The sequence below is a fragment of the Neophocaena asiaeorientalis genome, unplaced genomic scaffold (genome assembly GCF_003031525.2).
Source record: "Neophocaena asiaeorientalis asiaeorientalis breed wild unplaced genomic scaffold, Neophocaena_asiaeorientalis_V1.1 scaffold25, whole genome shotgun sequence".
Classification (NCBI taxonomy): Eukaryota; Metazoa; Chordata; class Mammalia; order Artiodactyla; family Phocoenidae; genus Neophocaena; species Neophocaena asiaeorientalis.
The window spans coordinates 713,455-734,335 of record NW_020172492.1 but is presented as its reverse complement, the minus strand read 5'-3'; positions in this window follow the sequence as shown (position 1 = coordinate 734,335).

Here is a 20,881-nt window from a genome sequence, read left to right as displayed (position 1 = left end):
TCAAACATATTATATGTTCTTGTTCACTGTACTTTCATAGGCAATGTCTTGATGACAATAAATTATGCAGCAGGTTAAGGAGCAGGAAAATGTAACACAAGATTGAAAAAAAAGAACAGTAAATAGACGCAGACCCACATATAACTGACATAATGGATAGAAAACTAGGACTATAAACTAACTTTTATAAGTATGTTAAAGAATTTACAAGAAGAGATGGTATAATGGGAGAACAATGGTGAATTAAAGAAGAGCCTGGTAACTCTAAGAAAATGCTGATCTGAAAATCATGGTATCTGAAAAAGTGCACTAAACAAAATGCTCTTACATTTTAATATTCTTTCTTCAAGTTAATATTAAAAGGCCATTGAAACTTAATTGAAAATTTAGAATATGTCCACTATGTCAAATCTACATGCAAAATTAATGCATCCTATTTTTTATTTTTATGTATGTATGTATTTTTTTTAACATAATATTATATTAGTTTCAGGTGTACAACATAGTTGTTCAATATTTTTATAGATTATAATTTGTACGTATTTCTATGTGCTGTATAATATATCCTTGTTGCTTATTTATTTTATCCAGAGTAGTTTATATCTCTTAATCCCATACCCCTATCCTGTCCAACCCCCCTGCCCTCTCCCCACTGGTAACCACTAGTTTGTTCTCTATAAATGAGAGTCTGTTTCTGTGTTGTTATATTATACATTTGTTTGTTTTATTTTTTTAGATCCTACACTTAAGTGATAACATAGAGTATTTTATCTTTCTATGATTTATTTCACTGAGTATAATACACTTTAGGTCCATCTATGTTATTTCAAATGGCATTATTTCATTCTATTTTATGCCTAATATTCCAGTGTATATATACATCACATCTTCTTTATCCATTCCTCTGTTGATGGACACTTGGGTTGCTTTCATATCTTGGCAACTGTAAATAATGCTGCTGTGAACTTTGGGGTGCATGCATCTCTTCAAACGAAATTTTTGTTTTCTTCTGAAAAATACATCTTAATTTTAATTTAAGTAAATTATCTTATAAATTTAATTAAATTTAAATTATTAATTTTTTAAAACTCTCATGAAGTAAAGAAAATGTGTGGACAACCCAGATGTTTATTAGAAAATGTATTAAGAAATAGTAATTTATTTTAGCATCCTATAATGAGAGACTATACCATTCAGAACCATCTTCCTGCTGAAGACAATGAGAGAAACTGGATGAAACATCTTTTCGGGCCTCTCACGTTGCAGAGCACAGGCTCCGGACGCGCAGGCTCAGCGGCCATGGCTCATGGGCCCAGCCGCTCCGCGGCATGTGGGATCTTCCCAGAGCGGGGCACGAACCCGTGTCCCCTCCATTGGCAGGTGGACTCTCAACCACTGCGCCATCAGGGAAGTCCTGGATAAAACATTTTTTAAAACCTCATAACTGATGGCAACTTGGACAGAATCTGAAGGAAGGAGTCCCAGGGATGTGAGCCCAGCACAGAGAACTGCATCTCATCTGGGACTTTGCGGATTCCGGGCCAGGTGGTGGAGTCTAGGAGTCTGAGCTGTGCTGTGAATCATCTGGCTGCTCTAGGGAGGAGGCTTTGGAATCCAGGGCCTGCTGAACGGCGGGGGTTGGGAGTGGATAGCCAGGACTGGTGGAAACTTTATTTGTGGTGCGAATCTGAAGGAAGTCACCCTGTATACAGTCAACTGTATAATGATTCAGTTATGTTTCAGAATGCAGAAATCTGCTGTACAGCATAGCACCTATAGTTCACAATACTGTATCTTGCACTTAAAAATGAGTTAAGAGGGTAGATCTCATGTTAAATGTTCTTACTTTCCGCTCTTCTGCCACAAAAGGGACACAAGGAAATTTGGGGGGAATGATCGTGATGATGGTTTCACGAGTGTTTGCATATGTCCAAACGCATTGGTTGTATATATTAGATATGCGCAGTTTTTTGTAGGTCAATTATACCTCAATAAAGCTTTTTTTCTTTTTTTTTAAGAAGAAGTTAAGAGCAACCCAGTGACTGTAATTCAAATTGAAATCATCTCGAATTCTTAGATATTGTTGATGTTACCCTGGATTGCTAGTTCCCCAATGGAAATAAATTTTTAAAAATTGCTGGAGGAAAATGATATCATTGCACAAAACACATAATCTCAAAAAATTAATATTGCAAATAGTGAAATCTGACATATAAGAAGATAACTGGGCATAGTAGAAAAAAGCAAAGATAATACAAATGTAACTGATAGGGAAATAATAGTAGACCATCACAGACTATTGGAGTTATAAGCGCAGATTTTGAAATACATGATATGACTTTGAGAAAGAAAATCTATGCAAAAGATCTCACAAATGAAATTGGCTCAACCAACAGCAATGAGACAACTTGCAAAGAACTTGGAACTAAAACAATTTTTATCTTCAGTTCATATTATGGAGCAAAATTAAGTTTAGGTAATTTAAATATGTAAATATTATACAAAATTGGACAATTTTGAATCCAGTAGAATATAATAAAATTGTAATTTAATAGGGTAATACTTTATTTTTTGAACATATGAACTAAATCAGGAAACAAATTTGCTCTTTAAAGGAAGTCCTTAAAATAAGAAGTTATGCCCTGCTCATTCATTTCCCTTGATTCATTGTGTCATAAAATCTTAGCAATACGTTTGGCAGTATAATCAGAGTTTATCTCATTCGCACCTGTTTATGTGGCAATATGACAATTCAGTCTGATGGATATGTGTTTATCCGTTTAACAAGTATTTATATTGTGCATGTTTTGTGCCAAGCACCGTGACATCTGCTCAGAGATCTCAGCATACAAAGCAGGTAAATCTTTTGCTTTGTGGATTCTATAATCTCATGGGGGAAAATATATATTAAAGAAGTAATTATAGGAAATTGCTGGGTGCTTTAAAAGCACTCTTATACAAGTTAGGGCATAATCATGATCAAATGGTTGAATGCATTCAAAAAGGTAGGTAATTTTTCCCCCTCTGAATACCTTGAAGTAAACAGAGAAATTGATTGGATGAGATGGAAGAAAAAGTAAGTTCTTTTCTTTCTACCAACATGATGGTCATCTCTCTCTTATCTATCCTAACGGGGAGGAGTGGAAGTGTGAAACATTCAGGATGCCTGATATTCATAAAGTCACGATGCTTGCAAACAATTTAGATGCTATATATTTGAGTAGCTTCAACTTCCTGGTAATATTTTGCTTCAGTGCACGTTAAGATGAGTTTGTATTCTCTGTGTTCACACTATCTAGGTGATAAGGGAACATGTCCAGGAAGGTGCAGTACAGTTAGCAGTAACCTGTCAAATAGGTAATACACAGAGCAGAAAACCTGTGTCCTTAACACAAAATTGGGGCAACATCTACATGAATCTGCTGATGTGATTGCAGGCTTAGCAAGAATGTTATTTTTATTACTATCAGGTATATTTATCTTCCCTTAACCATATTTAAGAGAATGTAAAGTAACTTACATCTGAAAGCATATAGCAAAAATTTATATTCATTGCTCAAACAGAAACAAAACTAAGGAATGATACCAGCCACTAGACATGAAGCGATTGCTAAATTAGGTCATTGGTTTTCCTCTGAGTTTTCTGATACATTAGGAAAAACAGAAAGCAATTTTAGCTAAATTTGGTTAATAAAATGTACTGCTTTTATTTCTGCAATTAAAAATAATGACTGTTTACTTTCAAAATGTTTTAAATCCTAAACTGTTGAAGAAAAAATTACAAAAATTAACAGTAAGTTCACCAACAAAGAATAGGGCTGTTAGTGTTGTATGTATTTCATTGAAGTCTCAAACAACTACTTTCTTTTATAACAATTAGGTCTTGCTGAGCATTGTGTTTTCCAAGCTATTTTCTTATATATCTTACCCTTTGAATATATGATTTTAATGTTATCATATTATTTACCAAAACTGTTAACTATTTTATTTAATTAAGATCTTATCACTGAATATTAAGGTTGCTTGCAAATTTTTCAAGGACAAGGAAATACTGTGTAGTGGTTACAAGTTTGAACTTTAAAAGCATAACGCCTTGGTTTAAATTCTATTTCTGTATCTTGCTGTTATTCAATAATAATTTATTTCCCAATTTCGGTTTTTCTAGATAAATTATTACAAAGTTAATAACATTATTTATTTAGTATCCCGGGATTATTTGATTTTTTGTATTTAATTAAATACTGGTGTGAAAGGTAACATTTAAAAAGTAATTAAAATGGAGAGGCTTATTGAGTACGGCCCATTAGGAAGCTGAATGGACTCGAAACTATTGTTCAGGTTTTGATTAAAAGGCAACAACATTATTTGAATTATAATTTTAAAAGATCACCCTGGAAGAGATAGTAGGGAAGTAAATGCAAAAGCAGGGAAACCATTAGGAAACTATTAAATGGAGACACAGTGGACACTTGCTATAGAGTGTAGAGATGCTGAATGGTGGTTAGGATGGAAATATTTTTTTGTAAATAGAACTCACAGAATTTGCCTAGAAATTGCATGTGGTGCTGCAAAGGGAAAAAGAAAGAGGAAGTTGAAGAAAATTCTGATGTTTTTGGCATGAGCAACTGGAGAAGATATTGTTTGCATATACCACACTGGAAAAAAGAAAGAGGAAAATGCAAGTTTGGCAGAGATGTGGTCTCAGGAGTTTGGTTCTGGACAGGTAAGTTCAGGAAGCTTCTCATCTAAGTGGAGATGTGCTGGAGGCTGCTGGACCGTTCACTTCGGGAAGATGTCTGAGCAGGAGATATAAATATGACAGTCATTACAATAGATGGGTTTTAAGTCTGAAGACAATATGGATGGGAGTGGGGATAGAAAAGAATTGTGAATGTTTAAAGAGTCTAGAGGAGGGAGAAGAGTGTTTTCTAGAACGCAAGTATAGGCAGCATTTCAATGAACAGGGGTGAATGAATGAATCAATGGTGGCAATTGTAGCAGATGGGACAAATAAAATCAGAACTGGGAAACGACCGTCAGATTGAACAACTTGGAAGTTGCTTATGACCATGTTTTCTTTTGTTTGTTTTTGTTTTTTTCTTGGCGTGGTGGAGCCAAAGATCTATTTAAAAAGAATTTAAGAGGGAATGGAGACAAGAAATGAGGAAAAATTAGAGACTGAAGGCAGAAGGTATAGACGCAAAGCAGTGGGGCAGTACCTGAGTGATTGATGCTGGGGAAACACAGCAAGGTTTATAAGATGGGAGAAATTATGTCTTGTTTCTTGCTGTTATGCACGATCCTTATGGATCATTCTTACTAGAGAGAAAAACTTAATGATACAGAACAGAGACAGAAAGCTGCCAGAGCCACGTTTATGAGAGAGTGTGAGAGCTGGCATCTGGAGCACAGGTGAAAAGTTTTGCCTTTGATCAAAATGTAAGCAGTTCTTACACAGTAACAGGAAGAGGAGAAGCAGGTAGGGGCCCAGGTCATAGTGTGACGGAGATGTTGGAAAGAGCTTGGAGAAATTCTTTTTGGATTGCCTACACTTTCTGCTGAGAATGAGGCTAGATGAACAACTGTCAGATTCAAAGAAAGCAGAAATGACAAAATAATAATCCAGGAGATTGGGAGAGTAAATTGGAAAACGTGGCAGGATTTCCCAGTCATATTAAGATGATGTTTGAGGCTATTGGTCGGGGGTTTGATCCAATTTAATGCGGCTTTCCTCCAGGAGAGGTAGATTCAATGAGGCTTGGGGCTTTTAAGTGAGAGAGGAGTCAGAGGGCCAGGGTAAATGTTAAATGAGTGATTATAACAACAAACCGTGGCTTCTTAACTGGTTAAACAAAAAGTGAGGGCATAAGTAAGTCATGATAAGACCAGCGGATTGTCCGTTTGGTTACTTTAATTATGAGTTGGATTCATTGGGCTAAGAACTGGAAGAATACAGCTGGAAATTCAGGACTTTGTGGTCAGAAACTGGGTAGCTTCACAATGATATGATTGAGGGTTTTGCAGTTGATGGTGACAGGGGGACAGGCCTGACACAGAAGTGAGTCACTGTGATAGTTTCACAAACCAAGAGAACAGGAGGCAGGGGGACGCAAACCTCGCTGGTATTTCAAACTTTAGGTAGTTTAATACAGAGAAATAGAGACGCCCATCCTTACAGGTGGAGTTGGGGAAGCAAGCATGGGGAAATCAAAAAGTCAGGAATCACAGACAATTGTCACCAGTATTCTCAGTCATCTGGAGGACGAAGCTGAGTGATTTTCAGGGAAATAGCTGGGAGCTGCTGGCAAAACCTTCCATCTTCCGAAGGCCAACCATCTGTCTGCTGCAGCCACAGAAGCTCTGATTGCTTCTGCTTCTCTTTCACCTTCAAATTCTCACATGATTCCCTTAGTTTGGCAGGATGCTGTTCTTAAGCTTCCAGCTCCTGTGACAGATGAGAAAGTATAAAGAATAAAACGTGTTAAATTACCACCAGAAAGTAGGTACAGTTTACCCCTTTGGCTATGCTGATATCATATTGCTTGCTTTTAATTTAATTTTTATTTTATATTGGAGTGTGGTTGATTTACAATGTTGTGTTAGTTTCAGATGTCCAGCAAAGTGAATCAGTAATCCATATACATATATCCATCCTTTTTCAGATTCTTTTCCCATACAGGTCATTACAGAGTATTGGGTAGAGTTTCCTGTGCTATACAGTAGGTCCTTGTAGTTATCTGTCTTATATATAGTAGTATGTAGCTATTAATCCCAAACTCCTAATTTATCCCTCCCCCCCTTTCCCCTTTGTTAACCATAAGTTTGTTTTCTATGTCTGTGAATCTGTTTCTGTTTTGTAAATAAGTTCACTTGTATCATATTTTTAGATTCCACATATAAGTGATATCATATGATATTTGTCTTTCTCTGTCTGACTTACTTCACTTAGTAAGTGAAGACTGATCTCTTACTCTTGAACCCATATTTACACTTAAATAACCCCGGCAACATCAGCCTGTGTACTAGCCATGGAGTAGAGATAGCCTACTTGCATCTCCTCCACTTTAAGGCAAGACTTGGTTGCCCCAGACGCTGGGAGTCCTATCAGGGGTTGTCTCAGCTGCACAGAGTTGCCTCCCAGAATATTCTGTCCATCCAAGGGCAGGGCACTCCCACTGGCTTATCATGGACGTAGAAAGTCCAGGTAATTAGGAGCCAACCTGTGACACGTCTGATAAGCCATGCGCATCCATAGCTCACACTGGGAGCTGACCTCTGACCATAGCAACTCAACTTTTCCCGCTAACCCATCTTAGTTCTTTCTCTTCCACAGGTATTATCCAAAGAGCATTTTCTAATAAATATTACACTCTGTAATACTAAACTAAACCCAAACTGTGGCATCATGCTTCCACAAAATGTGATGCAACTAGATTTGCTCAAAGGAATCCCTTCATGTAGAATAAAAAGAAGACGAAAATTCCCATTAGTAACTGTATCCACCTGAGCTGTGATTATTCTTTTCTTCAGGCACACTTACTTTTTTTTTTTTAACATTGTATAATGTAAGACTTAGCTGTATAATTGTCCACAAGCAATATCCTTTATATGAACCAGTTATGCTAGGAGAAAAGGAAAAAAAAAAAAAGAAATAGGAAAAAAAAAAAGAAAAGGAAAATAAAAAAGAAATGTACAAATCAGACTAAATATTTATTTTTTTTATTCTATCACAGCAATGCCACCACAAAGGGTGTTGTTTGCTAACATTTACTGTGACTCCGTCTTTATTATGCCATCCCACAATTCTTTAATGTCAGCTGATTACAGAAAACGGAATATGCATTTGTATCAGAGACTCTCATGGTCATGAATCAATTGTCTTATTTTTATGAGACTATATCTATTATCTATCTATCTATCTTTCTATTATCTATCTGTCTATCTGTCTGTGTGTCTGCCTATCTACTCACCTACCGTCTATTTTTCCTGCATAATGTATCCTTCGTCAGAAGCAATATTTTGTGGAACAAGGTCACTGAGTATAAAGTGGTACATACACAGATAATGGGACTGGAAGAAACACTGGTAGCAAGAAAGGCAAATCCATATCCAGAGTAAGTGTCTACCACAGTGGAAAAAGTGACATGATAAAAATGAGATGATAAAAGCTATTCAACATGATTAACCAGCCCTCCTGTGGCTTGCTAATCTTCCTGTGAAACGATGCATATCTGGTCCTTATTACTGGTCTCAGTGGTGGTAAGTTAAGCACTCAGCAGTGTTGGGAAGCACATAAGCATACTCGGAAGTCAGTGGAGGGATGGAATCCACATTTTTTTTACCTTGGGCATAACTTCCTTTCCTACCTGTGTGGTGAATATATTCACAAGTCCAGTGGTCAAACCTAGGGTGATTAATCTCCATGCAAGATTTTTTTCCACTCAATTTTTGCTGTGGGTGTTTTTAATGAGAACTCACAGGGAACACAAATAGCCTTACCCTCTTTCCATATTCTAAAATGTCCATCCCACACTGCTTGCGTTATTTTTACCAATCCATCAGACTTTCCCTTCCAAATCCTGGACAATCTTGCAAAATCATTAGATATGATGTTGTTATATCACTACCCATTAATCCTTCTAGGAAACTTGGAAAACTAGAAGAAATTCTTGGACTTCACGCCTGTTGGAGTTATTTACGCTTCCTGATTGCTTGGACTGCAACAGTAGTACCCTTGTTGCTGCTCTGCTCTTAAACCAGGTCCAATTTCTGTCTTCTTCAGTCGACTGCTCTTGAGGCATTCCCCATGAGGACACGACACTGATGTGAACTGAGGAAGAGGTAGCAATGAACCTGAAGCAGGTACAATGTGATTCAGATCCAGGGAACATATTTTCTTGTGTTTTTAAGACAAGGTTGAGACTGATTTCTTCTAAAACATGTCTACCTACTGATAGGATACTGCCGAAAGTGCCCACCTTTATGGCTTGGTAGATCAGATAATGCTGACTTCATAATAAATAACCATCAGCTCAGGTCATACGGTTTCTTGGGATTCCACCAACAGGCTTTCAATATCTACCAGGGCCCAAAATAAAATCTGGATATGTTTTCCAAAATATGAATAGTTAGTTACAGGAAAAAGCATATGTTTGATAAATGTATATATATGTATCATTTTTGATAAAGTGTATATTTATCAATAAATAAATATAAATGTGTTATATAACATATTTTATAAATACGTATTTTATATATTGCATATGTGTATATATAAACATATATTGCATGATGTGTGTGCCCACATATGATGAGTCTGTTTTGTGATTCTTCTGAGACCTATTAGAGGCTCCATGGGACACAGATACAAAAAGAACAAACCAGGCATTCTCCGGGTCACAGTTCTCTGCAGAGCTAGTTCTGGTTCTGGTTCTTGAAACTGGATGCTTTACAGTCTACACAGTAAATTTGTTATCTTAGCTGTGTTGGTTTCCTTTTGCTGTTCTAGCAAATTATCATGAATTTAGTGGGTTAGAACAACACAAATGAATTTTCTTTTTAGCTCTTGAGTTCAGAAGTCTAAATCGAGGTGCTAGCAAAGCTGTGCTCCTTCTGGAGGCTTTCAGTTGCCTGACCTTTTCCAGCTTCAAGCGCTGCCTGCATTCCCTGACTTAGCCCCTTCCCCTCAGTTTACAGCCCCTCCTCCATTTTCAAAGCACATCCCTCAACCTCTACTAATGACCCTAGGATTACATTCGTCCCTCCTTCTCCCGAGGCTTAACTTAACTACATCTGCAAAGTCCCTTTTGTCATGTAAGGTAACATAGTCACAGGTTCTCAGGCTTAGAATGTGGACTTCTTTATGGCAAGGACATTATTCTATCCACCACGGTAGTTCACTCTAACTTGACGTATGTTTTTTCCTAAATCCAAAGAGATTTAACTATCATTGCACCTCCTTTTCCTTTGTGAAAAACAAAAATATATAAACTTGCTTTTTATTTTGAAAGAGTATCTTACTATGTCACCAACATCAGAACTCCTAAAGTGTTTACCAATGATAAGGTCCTTCAATTCTCACGGTCAGGTACATTTCTTTCAAAAGCAGCTTTCAAAATTGCATTTCTTGCTCAACAGTCCCAATCAGCATGATTCAATCAATGGAGTAGTTCGATAAAGCAGATCAGCATAATGTACCACAGGGTGGTGATACAATCAAAGTTCCTTGGACTAGATTATAACAAAGGACTCAGGTTGTCAAAGCACTGAGATAAGACACTGCTGTGTATCACTGCAAGTGCTGGTGAAAGAGAACTGCTTCAGTACAACTGGCTAATTAGTGGAAGGAGAAAAAAAGCTAACTCAATGAGTAAAAGGTACAGGAATTCATTGCAATCCACTAACGCATATTCGTTCCTATTACCAAAGTCCCATTATTTGCCAATAAGCACCCTAACTTTCATACAAAAGCCATGAAGATATTATGAATTCAATGTGTAAGATAATTTTATATTCTGAAAATCAAACTATAGATCCAGATTATATCAACCCTTTGACTAAAAGAGGTAGCAAAATGTCTCATAGCAATTATGGAATTCCTCTAGTTTTCTAACCATGTCTTGACCTAAGAACTGAAAAGCATGAGCTTGCTGTTGTCTTTGTGTAAATGAGAAGTGTTAGCCCACCCCCAAGTTCCTGTAGTCATTGCCACAATAATATTATATGGCAGGAGCTACTGCTTTCCCGAATCCTTGCCTTTAATAGACACTTTATTCCAGGCAAACATTTAATGAATTATTTTTCCATAACATGTCACAGATTATTAATATACATTCCTGAACTGAAGACGAGATCGTTCTTACCTTCAAATATAAAGAGGTCAGATATCCTTCTCAGATTACATTGTAAAATCTTTTTGCAAGGACCACTTCAAGTACAAATAACAGTCAAGAGTCTAGCCAAAAAAAAAAAAAAATCAGTCACTCTCGATATTTCAGGCTGGAAGGGATTTAACACAGAGAATTGGGGACATACAAAACTATTGGAAGAGCTACATCCTTCAAGATGATCTTATTTGCAAAGCAGAAATAGAGAAACAGACACAGAGAACAAATGTATGGATAGCAAGGGGGAAAGTGGGGTGAGAGGAATTGGGAGATTGGGATTGACACATATACACTATTGATACTATGTATAAAACAGATAACTAATGAGAACACACTGTATAGCACAGGGAACTCTACTTAATGCACTGTGGTGACCTGAATGGGAAGGAAGGCCAAAAGGGAGGGGATACATGTATATGTATGGCTGATTCATTTTGCTGTACAGTAGAAACTAGCACAACACTGTAAAGCAGTTATACTCCAATAAAAATTAATTTTAAAAAAAAAGAAGAAGAAGAAGGCTGAAGGTGCTCGAATCACAGGGAAATTTCATCAACAATCTCCGCTGCTGTGGGCATGAAGCCAGTGACTCACAGGAGGACTCAGAAGCAAATTTCTTTCTTCTATTTTCTAAAAGCCAAGGATCTAGTCATTGTTGCCAATAGAGCAGTGATGGTTCCTGCTTCTTTCCCCTTCCAATCTTGCATTTTCCTTGGCAGGTATGCAATTATTGGACTTACCAAAATAAGAGACTAGGAGGACATATTAATTCCTGACAGATAAGCACAGATGTTGAAACCCTCCCAGTTATGTGAGGAATAATGCTGGAAAGAGGTAACAGTGAGTAAGAGAGAGACCTTGAAGGAGTAAAGGAGAGAGAGCTTTAATCGAGTAAACTGGATTTAGCTTTTAGTTTTTAAAAATTACTTCTTAAAGCTTATGCCACCATCTCACTCCACGTGAAATGTTATTTGTTATTTTTCTTTTATTACGCTCTATCACTGACACATTTGCTGACTTTCTGAAAATCAATGAGAAGTTCTCACTCGTCTTATTTGTTCCGATAGAGCTTCAATTACATTTGAATTAATTATACCTTGAATGTTCAAACCCCAAACATTTTAAAGAGACTTCTGCTAAAATTATACCTACTTAGAGAATTTCTAAACATAAAACTGACAGCCCTTTTATTTTATTTTCTAGTCTTGTTATTCTGTTTTTCTACCTTTTTTAAACAATTAGGCATTTCCTAATTTTTACGAAAAATTATAAATTCTTGTAATTTGTCTAATGAATTAGTAATGTGATTTTTAGTACAGTTCTATATTTGTTAACACGGATGTTACATGATATACCCTAATTTTTGGAGAGCCATATTGTACAGTTATCATTACTGTGGGCTTTGGGGTGAAAATACCTAGAAATGAACGCCAGCTCGCTCGCACTTCTCATGTGCTCTTGGTTTAACGGTTGTGTGTTCTCAGTTTTCTCACATATCAACTGAGAGTACTATCAGTACTTATAGAATTTACTGCGATGATAAAATACTTTATAGTACCAAGTACATAGTAAGATCAAAGTTGTCAGTTGTTGTAATAACTGTTCATAGCAGCAAACTAGGTTGTCTTTGCTCTTACCTGTAGAGACAGGGTTTTAAGATTTGCCTTTAATCCTTTATGAAAAGAAAATAGTTGTTTTTACCTCTTCTTTTTTTCATTACCTCAAGGATTCATAGCTTTTTCTTTTTGTTTGTTTGTTTGTTTGCTTGTTTCCTTTCAGGACTACTCTTTGAGTTGACTGACTTATGAGACAAGGAAATCACACACTTTACCCTACTGTCACCCATGTCCAGTCATGGCCTTTGGCCTCCAGAAGAGAATAAGTGAATCACCAAGCATATAATGCTGGCAAGACCAGGAATCTCCTAGGAGGCTAATCAGTGATCTTGAGACTATATAGCTCTTAAAAATCCTTTTCAGAAAACTATAGAAGATGGGGGAACAAAATATAAAAGTGGCTGGGTTTGGCCTTAAGTGTGTATACACTACATCTTGGCCTTCCATCTATGAACTATAAAATAGATGTGAACATACTAATATTTATATTTGCCTATACCTATGCCCTCTTCTTTACCAATTTTTAGTAACATTACATCCACAATTGTTAGGACTTTACTTGTATTCTAATATTAAACAGTGTGAGCATATTTCCTTCCATGCATTCAGTAACTCATAAAGTAATTAAACTAATTCAGAAAAGGTACCAGTTGAAGGGTGCTCATTTTACTCATTTGGGGGCATATAAAAAGTTATTCTATGGATATATGAAGTTATTCTAGCTTAAGGAAGTAGAAAAAAAGTGAATTACTCTCTACCCTTCTAACTGCTACCATACTGGGCAATTTGAAATGTGATGAGCCTGGAAGAAACTCAGGAGTATGGCATGAACATGGGGAAGCAAAAGATAGCAAAGAAATACAAGATCATGAAGCAAAATGCTTAGTCTCAGCAGTCAGAGGCTTAAAGGAAAGATAGAGTAAAACCTAAAAGGAGGAAAAAAAGAGAAAGATCTCAGTGAAAGAGAAGTCCCCCACCAATCTCCCTGCTCATCTCACAATGCACTCTTCCAATGCATCACTCTTCCAATGGGCCCATGCTTTCCTTTCCTGGTTGATATCAACTTTATCAACTTTTCTGTTAAAATCTAACTGGATGAGTACTGTCAATAATGGACTGTCTGCTTGCTAAGCGTACCACCTGTGTACCTGTTTCATGCCTGAAATTGAGGAAATGGGGCACACGTCCTGAATGCCTCTAAGGGTTGTCACAGATTCAAGATTTAAATGATTACCACGCACACACAAAGGAACTTGTGCAGCTGACTGCTTAGTTACAGCGGGTAAATCAGCACAAGTGTTCTATCGCAGCCACAGGACTAGGACCTTAAGTGAAGAATCTGTACTATCCCGGGAATCCCTACCAGGTGCCTGTCTAAAGGTAGGTACAACATCAAGCAAATGCCAGATGATTATGAAGTCCCTCAGATCTAATTCTCACGAGTTCTCTGGCTTCCTTTGCCTGGCTTTCTCTTTTAGTAGTTCATTAAACAGGCTTCAGCATGAATTATCTTTCCAGTCACTCATTTGTTCTGTTATGAACTAATCAAGTATGGTTAAGTACACTCACTTCTTGATGCTGTTTTGAAAAAGATAGTTTGTCTTGTTTAAAAACGTATTGCATCATTTCATAAATTAGATACCCGCATGATTGCTCTCATAATTTGATGTTCTTTATTTATATTAATTTGCTCAACAAATATGTATTCAATCCATACTACATATTTAATAAGATATGGTCCTGCCCTTAAGACACTTACATTACGTGGAGGAGAGAAATATGTCATTGAGTAAATATGGTTCTCAGGGGAAGGGTGTAGACACATAAAGGAGGAAAGAATTGTTTATTCTAACTTGCTTGGGATGGAGAGAGAGGAAAGGCTAAAGGCGGTGATGTTTATGTTCATCTTTAAAAATGAATACATGCTTGCCTAGCAAATGAGGCATAAAAGGTGAGGCATAAGAAGCAGTGTGAACAAAGGCATGGAGACAGGAATATTTCATGAAATAAATGTATTTGCTCTGTTTGGATAAGCACCAGAAGGTTTTTGTAATTCAAGTAAAGAAATAGCTGGGGAAGGAGTCTGTACCCATATCTGAGACTCCAGAGGAAGGAGACAAGAGGGTTGCTAAAGGGTCTGGACTTGATCCTGAGGTCCATATGCAGTTATTAAAATAGTAAGCAGAGTGGATCACATGATCAGATTAGATTTTTTTAAATGTGTAGTGTAAGGAGATAGATATATATATATATATATTCTTATATATTTGAAACAGAATAGAAAGTCCATAAACAAATGTATGTGTTTATGAGAGTTTGGTATATTACAAAGATGGTACTTTAAATCTGTGGGAAAAGAAAATTGTATTAGAGGGGTGAATAGGGTCATTCTGCCAGGGTTAGAATCCTGGTTCTACCAATTAACATGTGTATGAATTGGACAAAACCAATAACCATTTGGTGCCTTACTTGTCCCTTCTTTAAAATGTTTTGTTTAATCCTCAAACCAACCCCCAAAAAGTAGGGTTAAATTGAGAAGTACCTGGCACAGTTAAAGGTTGTTCCATCGATATTACTGATTATTATATTACTAAATGGCCACTTAGCTATCCATGTAAAAATATTTAGATTCATAGTTCACGCTATTCATGAGAATATATTTCAAGTGGATCAAAAACCTAAACATTTTTTTAAATTATGGAAGTAACAGAAAAAAACATAGAAGTGGGTTTTTTAACTTTTGGATAGAGAAAGCCTCTTAAGTAAGTATGCAAAAACTCTCAAATAAAAAAGTGTAAGTTTGAAAATACTCCAGTTATGGGTTTCTGTGCAAGACATCCCCTGCTCAAAATGAAGACAAATGACTGACCAGTAGATTTTCCATTACCCATAACAAGTGGCCTCAAGGGTGTGGGGAGATAGGTATTCATGTTGCGCTCACAAGAGTGCAAATAGCTGTAATCATTTCAGACAGCAGTATGGCAGGATTTGTTCAAATAAAAATGACAGATGGGTTCTGCGAACCCATTTCTATTTCTTGGATATTTATAGGCATCATACACGTAACTTACTTTAAAATACCTCAACATAAACAGCGTGATATACATGTGTAAAGAAGCATTCACCGCTATGCTCAAGGAAGCACATAGAAGGATGTTTACTGTGCTTCTGTTTGTAATAGAAAAAAGTTTAAAACTACCTAAATGTCCATTAAAGGGGTTTTAACTATACTGTCTAAATTATGGAATATCATGAACATTTTAATAGAATGAGATAGAGCTAGATTATTTGCATGAGAATAACTCCATGACACATTGTTAAGAGAAATAAAAATTGTAAAACAGGTACTGTGTGAGAGCTGCTTTAAGCTACAAAAGTATAACCTCGTTTACATAGGAATATGTACATATAAATGGATAGAAGAAGGTTTGAAAATGGTGCCTTCCCTTTCCTTCCTTTTCTGGCTTTAATTGTACAGCCAAGCCTAATCCTTACTAATATAGGATATTTGTCTTCATAACCAACGAGGAGGAGAAGTGGAAAAAGAGAAATCTAAGTTGTTTTAAAGAGTGAAATTTGTCAAAATAAATTAAATAACATCACCAGAGATCTTGGAGATCTGTATATTTCACCATATGTTCACTTAGCATAAATTAAAATAAACAGAAATGCAGAAAGGGGGATAGAAGAAATAATGGTACATAAAAAACATAAAATAAGATGGTAAGAATACATTTAAATTCTTGATGAATATAACTAAGTTAAATTTTGTTATTAAAACACAAATGCTCATAGTTGATATTTTAAAAATCATGTGGTTCTATGGCATTTACAAGACACACTTATAACAGAATGACATAGAACAGTTGGGAATAAAGAGAAGGGAAAACTACACTTACCATAAGACCCAACAATTCCATTCAAGAGACATGAAAACATATGTGCACAAAAAAGACAACACAAACACGAAAGTGTTTATTAACTTTATTCATAATAGACAAAAACTGGAAACAAGCCATTAAGCCGACCAAAAAAGCCAGAAACAAAAGAATACATACTGTATGATTCCACTTGTATGAAACTCCAGAAAAGACAAATTTAATCTATGTGATAGAAAGTAGGTCAATGATCACCTGGGCAGGAATGAGGTGGGTGTGGTTACAGCCACAGGCAATTTGAGTGAGTGATGAAAATGTTCTCTATGTTGATTAGTTACTTAAACATTGATTTTTCAACACTCATTGAGGGATACACAAAATGAATGTATCTGACTGTATGTAAATTTAAATTTTGTACATAAAGAGATGGAAAAGGGAAAAAATATATAGGAGTACAGAAAAGAAGTAGCTAATTTAGTTTTGGAGGTTCAGAGAAGGCTCTTCTCTGAGGAAATCAGAGCATTTTTATTTTGTATTTATTTATTTTTTTTTTGAGTGAGATCTGAAGGAACAGCAAGGTTGAACCAGTCAAAGAGGAGGAAGAAAGAAGAGTGTTCCAGACAGAGGCATCTGTAAGCTCAGATTCATGGGATAGATGGGGAAGATTGAGGCTCATTTGAGGAAGTGGGAGGAGGTCAGCACGACCGGAGAGAACAGGTGTGACAGAAGAAGAATCAAGGGAGAGTCCCTGTCCTATGCTTTGCATAGGTGACACTGTCTTTATTTTGCCCTTGAACATGAATGACATTTCGTTCAGGTATAGAATTCTTGACTTACGTTCTTTTTTCCCCTTAATATTCTGCAGGTTTGGTCATTACCATTTCATACTACATGTTACTGAGATATCTAAGGTTGCCTGGTGTTTGTTCCACTGCAGGTAAACAAGCTTTTCTCTTTTATTGAATATAATGCATGTTTTGATCTTGTTTCATTAATATTAGTTGTCCCTGATAGTCAATGAGTCTGAAAAACCCATGATTCATGTTATCACTGATGATCCCTTTACTGCAAATTGTCTCCTTTTGGAAACCTTACCATCCATACATTGGAACTCCTACGTTCTCCATGTTTCATCTTTTCTAATAATTTTATAGCCTGCATTTCCATTTCTAATGAGTTTTTGAGGGAAGGTTTTTTATGCTTGCTCTTCTCCCTTAAGTTGATTTTTGGTCCTATTAATAACTCAGGGTTTTTATTCCTTTATTATTGTCTTAAATTCAGCGATTGTTTGACAGTATGTGGTCTTTCCCTTTTCATTGCTACCAGAGCTTATTCCATAAGCACATTATAACATATAACATTATAACATTTCCTCTGAAATGTTATAATGGAATTAATGTAAATTTCTATTTATATTATATATCACTCAGGGTTCTTCAGAGGAACAGAAACAGTAGGAAAAGCTAATTAAAGAAATAAAGAAAAAGGGAGAGAGAGAGAGAGAGAGGCATATTAAGAAATTGGCTCACACAACTGTGGGAGCAAGCAAATATGAAATCTATGTGACAGGATGGTACCTGGATACTCAGACAGGATTTCTATGTCACAGTCTCATTCCTGTTTTTTCCCCATGTCTATTTTTGAGGGACATCTTTTTACTTAAAATCAGCTGATTGAAAATGCTAATCACATCTACAAAGTACCTTCATAGCTGCATCTAGACAAGTGTTTGACCAAATAACTGGGACCATAGCCTAGCCAACATGACACACAAAGTACACTAGTTACTGTTACATTCATATAAAATATCACAGTTGCCTATGATAGTAATACTCCTCTGGTTTCTTGTACTATTCTACTTTTTATAAAACCATTTGTTCCGATTCCTCCACGCAGTTCCCTTTGGATGAAATGTACCATCCTTTCACTTACCCACATTTTTGCTTGTGTTTTGTTTTGTGTTTTAATCAATATAGAATTTGTGTGAATGCTTGTCCAGATTTGGAAGTTGAAATGAATTCTGTCAAATCGGACCACATTGGGTAATCTATCTCAGATTTCTATTTTACAGTCTCTTATAAGTAGTAAAAATAATAATCTTTTTAGTAAAAAAAAATATGCTTGTAATACCTCTTCTTAGTCTCTGTCAGGTTGAAAACTCATTTCCAGCTAAAAGTGATAACTTTGAGTAAAAACAATGCTTGGATCTTCATTCAAAACTGTCCTATGAAATTGAAGCCAAAAAGTCACCATCATAAACAATCAGAATGATTGATTTAGTAAGCTAGACAAAAAGCAATTTTGGAATTTTGTTAAAATAGTTAAAAATAAACTATCATTGATACCTTTCATAAAAGTAAAGGGAGTGGACAGTGGTTATTAATAAAACAAAGAGTGCCATCTACTGACTACACAATATTCTATTATGAAAGTTGCCTTAAGCATCAATGTGATACCACACAATTTTCCAGTGTGATAGTGCTATTCTGAATTTTCCAAGAATTTTTGTCCGTTTAAAATGATCACATTTAAATCTAGTTCTGCTATCTGAAGTGGAATTTACATGTGCTTAAATCAAATGACTGCCACTTTACAAAATCACTGTCATCAAGAAGCAATTTTTTGAAAGTGCCCCTTTGTGCTAGGAACTACGTGATGTAAAAGAAATACGTCTACATTCTCCTCACACAAGACTTGGCAACAATTGTCGAGACTGCAGAAATGTAAGAACAATTAGACCCCATCCCCCCAAAAAAACTGTGCTGAAATGATTAAAGAAACGCAAGCACTGATGTAACTTCCTGATAAAGGAGACACTGAAACATATTTCATAATAGGTATAGTAAGGAGGATTTAGCACCCATCACCTTTTAATTCAGATATGATTTTATAGAGGAAGTAACATTTAGAGTTTTGTGGACAACCAAAATAACACAGTAATTGGAGAAGAGTATGATGTACTGCATTTAAATAGGATTCAGTATTTTTAAAGTGCAGAGACAAAGCTTCCTCATGTGTCCCACTAGTGACATTGTGAAGTTTCTAGGAAGTAGAGCAGGGAAGGGAGGGTCATGCTCCCAGAGCAGGGTTGTAGTGTGTAAAGGAATAAATGGCTCCAGAGCCAGGGACTTGGGGCCAAGGAGGTGCATCTGCAGGAGACACCATTCAGGCCCACTGCTGGCTTCAGGGTCCCAGGCAGAACTGGATGAATACATCACCCTGCTCCTTACACCCCTTAAATATTAATAGATCAGATGCCACATCAAGAAACAAGACTGATGCTCCTATCAAAGTACAAAACATTAATGTCTTCTGGTGATAACTCTTACATCCTGGATTCCCCTCCTTGATTAAGGCTCTCTTGACAAGAGAGGAATCGTGAAAGTCTATTATGAAAATAGAATTAGCAGTACATTCTAACTTCATTCCTCTGTTCACTCATTTCATAGGGTACTTCAAAGCAGAATGGATTCACATAACCCATTCTTCTATATAATACTGTGCTTTGTTTGAGTTAGAATATTTTTTGTTAAAAATCAATAAACGGAACAACAGCACATGCATCCAGTCCTAGGGCCCATCAGGAAGGATGTATAGTGCATAGGGTGTAAACTCTAGGATGTAAGCCTTAAACTCAAGGCCAGGAAAATCTAGTAAAATCTTACATCCTTCAGAGGGTATGCTTGGATGAAGAAGATAAAATTGTAGGAGTTTACAAGAACGAAATAGATTAAATTCATAGCTACAGGCTGTCTCTGTTGAAAAGGCTCCCAAGATAAACTTGCACTTCATATGCATTTTGTGATGGGAAGGAGAGAACTGGTGAGAAACTGATTCGAAATAATGGGAATTTGGGATCTTAGAAAGCAAAATCTCCTCTCTCCATGAATCGGGCTCTAAAGCACTGCTAACCTGCCCTAGGAGGTAGCAATGCCACGTGGGCAATCAAACATAAGATTCCTAGAAAAATTGTAGGCTGAAGTATCTATCTTAATGCAGGTAAGGGTTCAGGTTAGCTGCAACAGTGTGGTCCCAATCAATTGTATAGGTAAAATTTAGAACTAATTTTATTCCTTTAAAAATTGCAATGATACTCTAATTCCCTAACTCTTTGTGGTCAGCTAAATAATGGCCCCTAAACATATTAGGTCCTAATCTCTGAGACCTGTAAATGTTACCTTGTGTGGAAAAAGTGGTTTCAAGATGTGATTAATTTAATGAGCTTGAAAGGGGGAGATTATCCTGAATTATCTGGGTAGGTCCTAAAGGCAATCACAAGTGTCCTTATAAGAGGGAGGCAGTTGACATACACAAAGGAGAAGGCCATGTGAAGACAGAGAAGAGAGAGATATGAAGATGCTGGCCTGAAAGATCTGAAGATGCTGACCTTGAAGGTTTGAAGGTGCTGACCTTGAACACTGGAGTTATTTGGGCAAAAGCCAAGAAATGGCAGAGCCACCAGTAGCTGGGAGAGGCCAACACCTTGATTTGAGCCCAACTA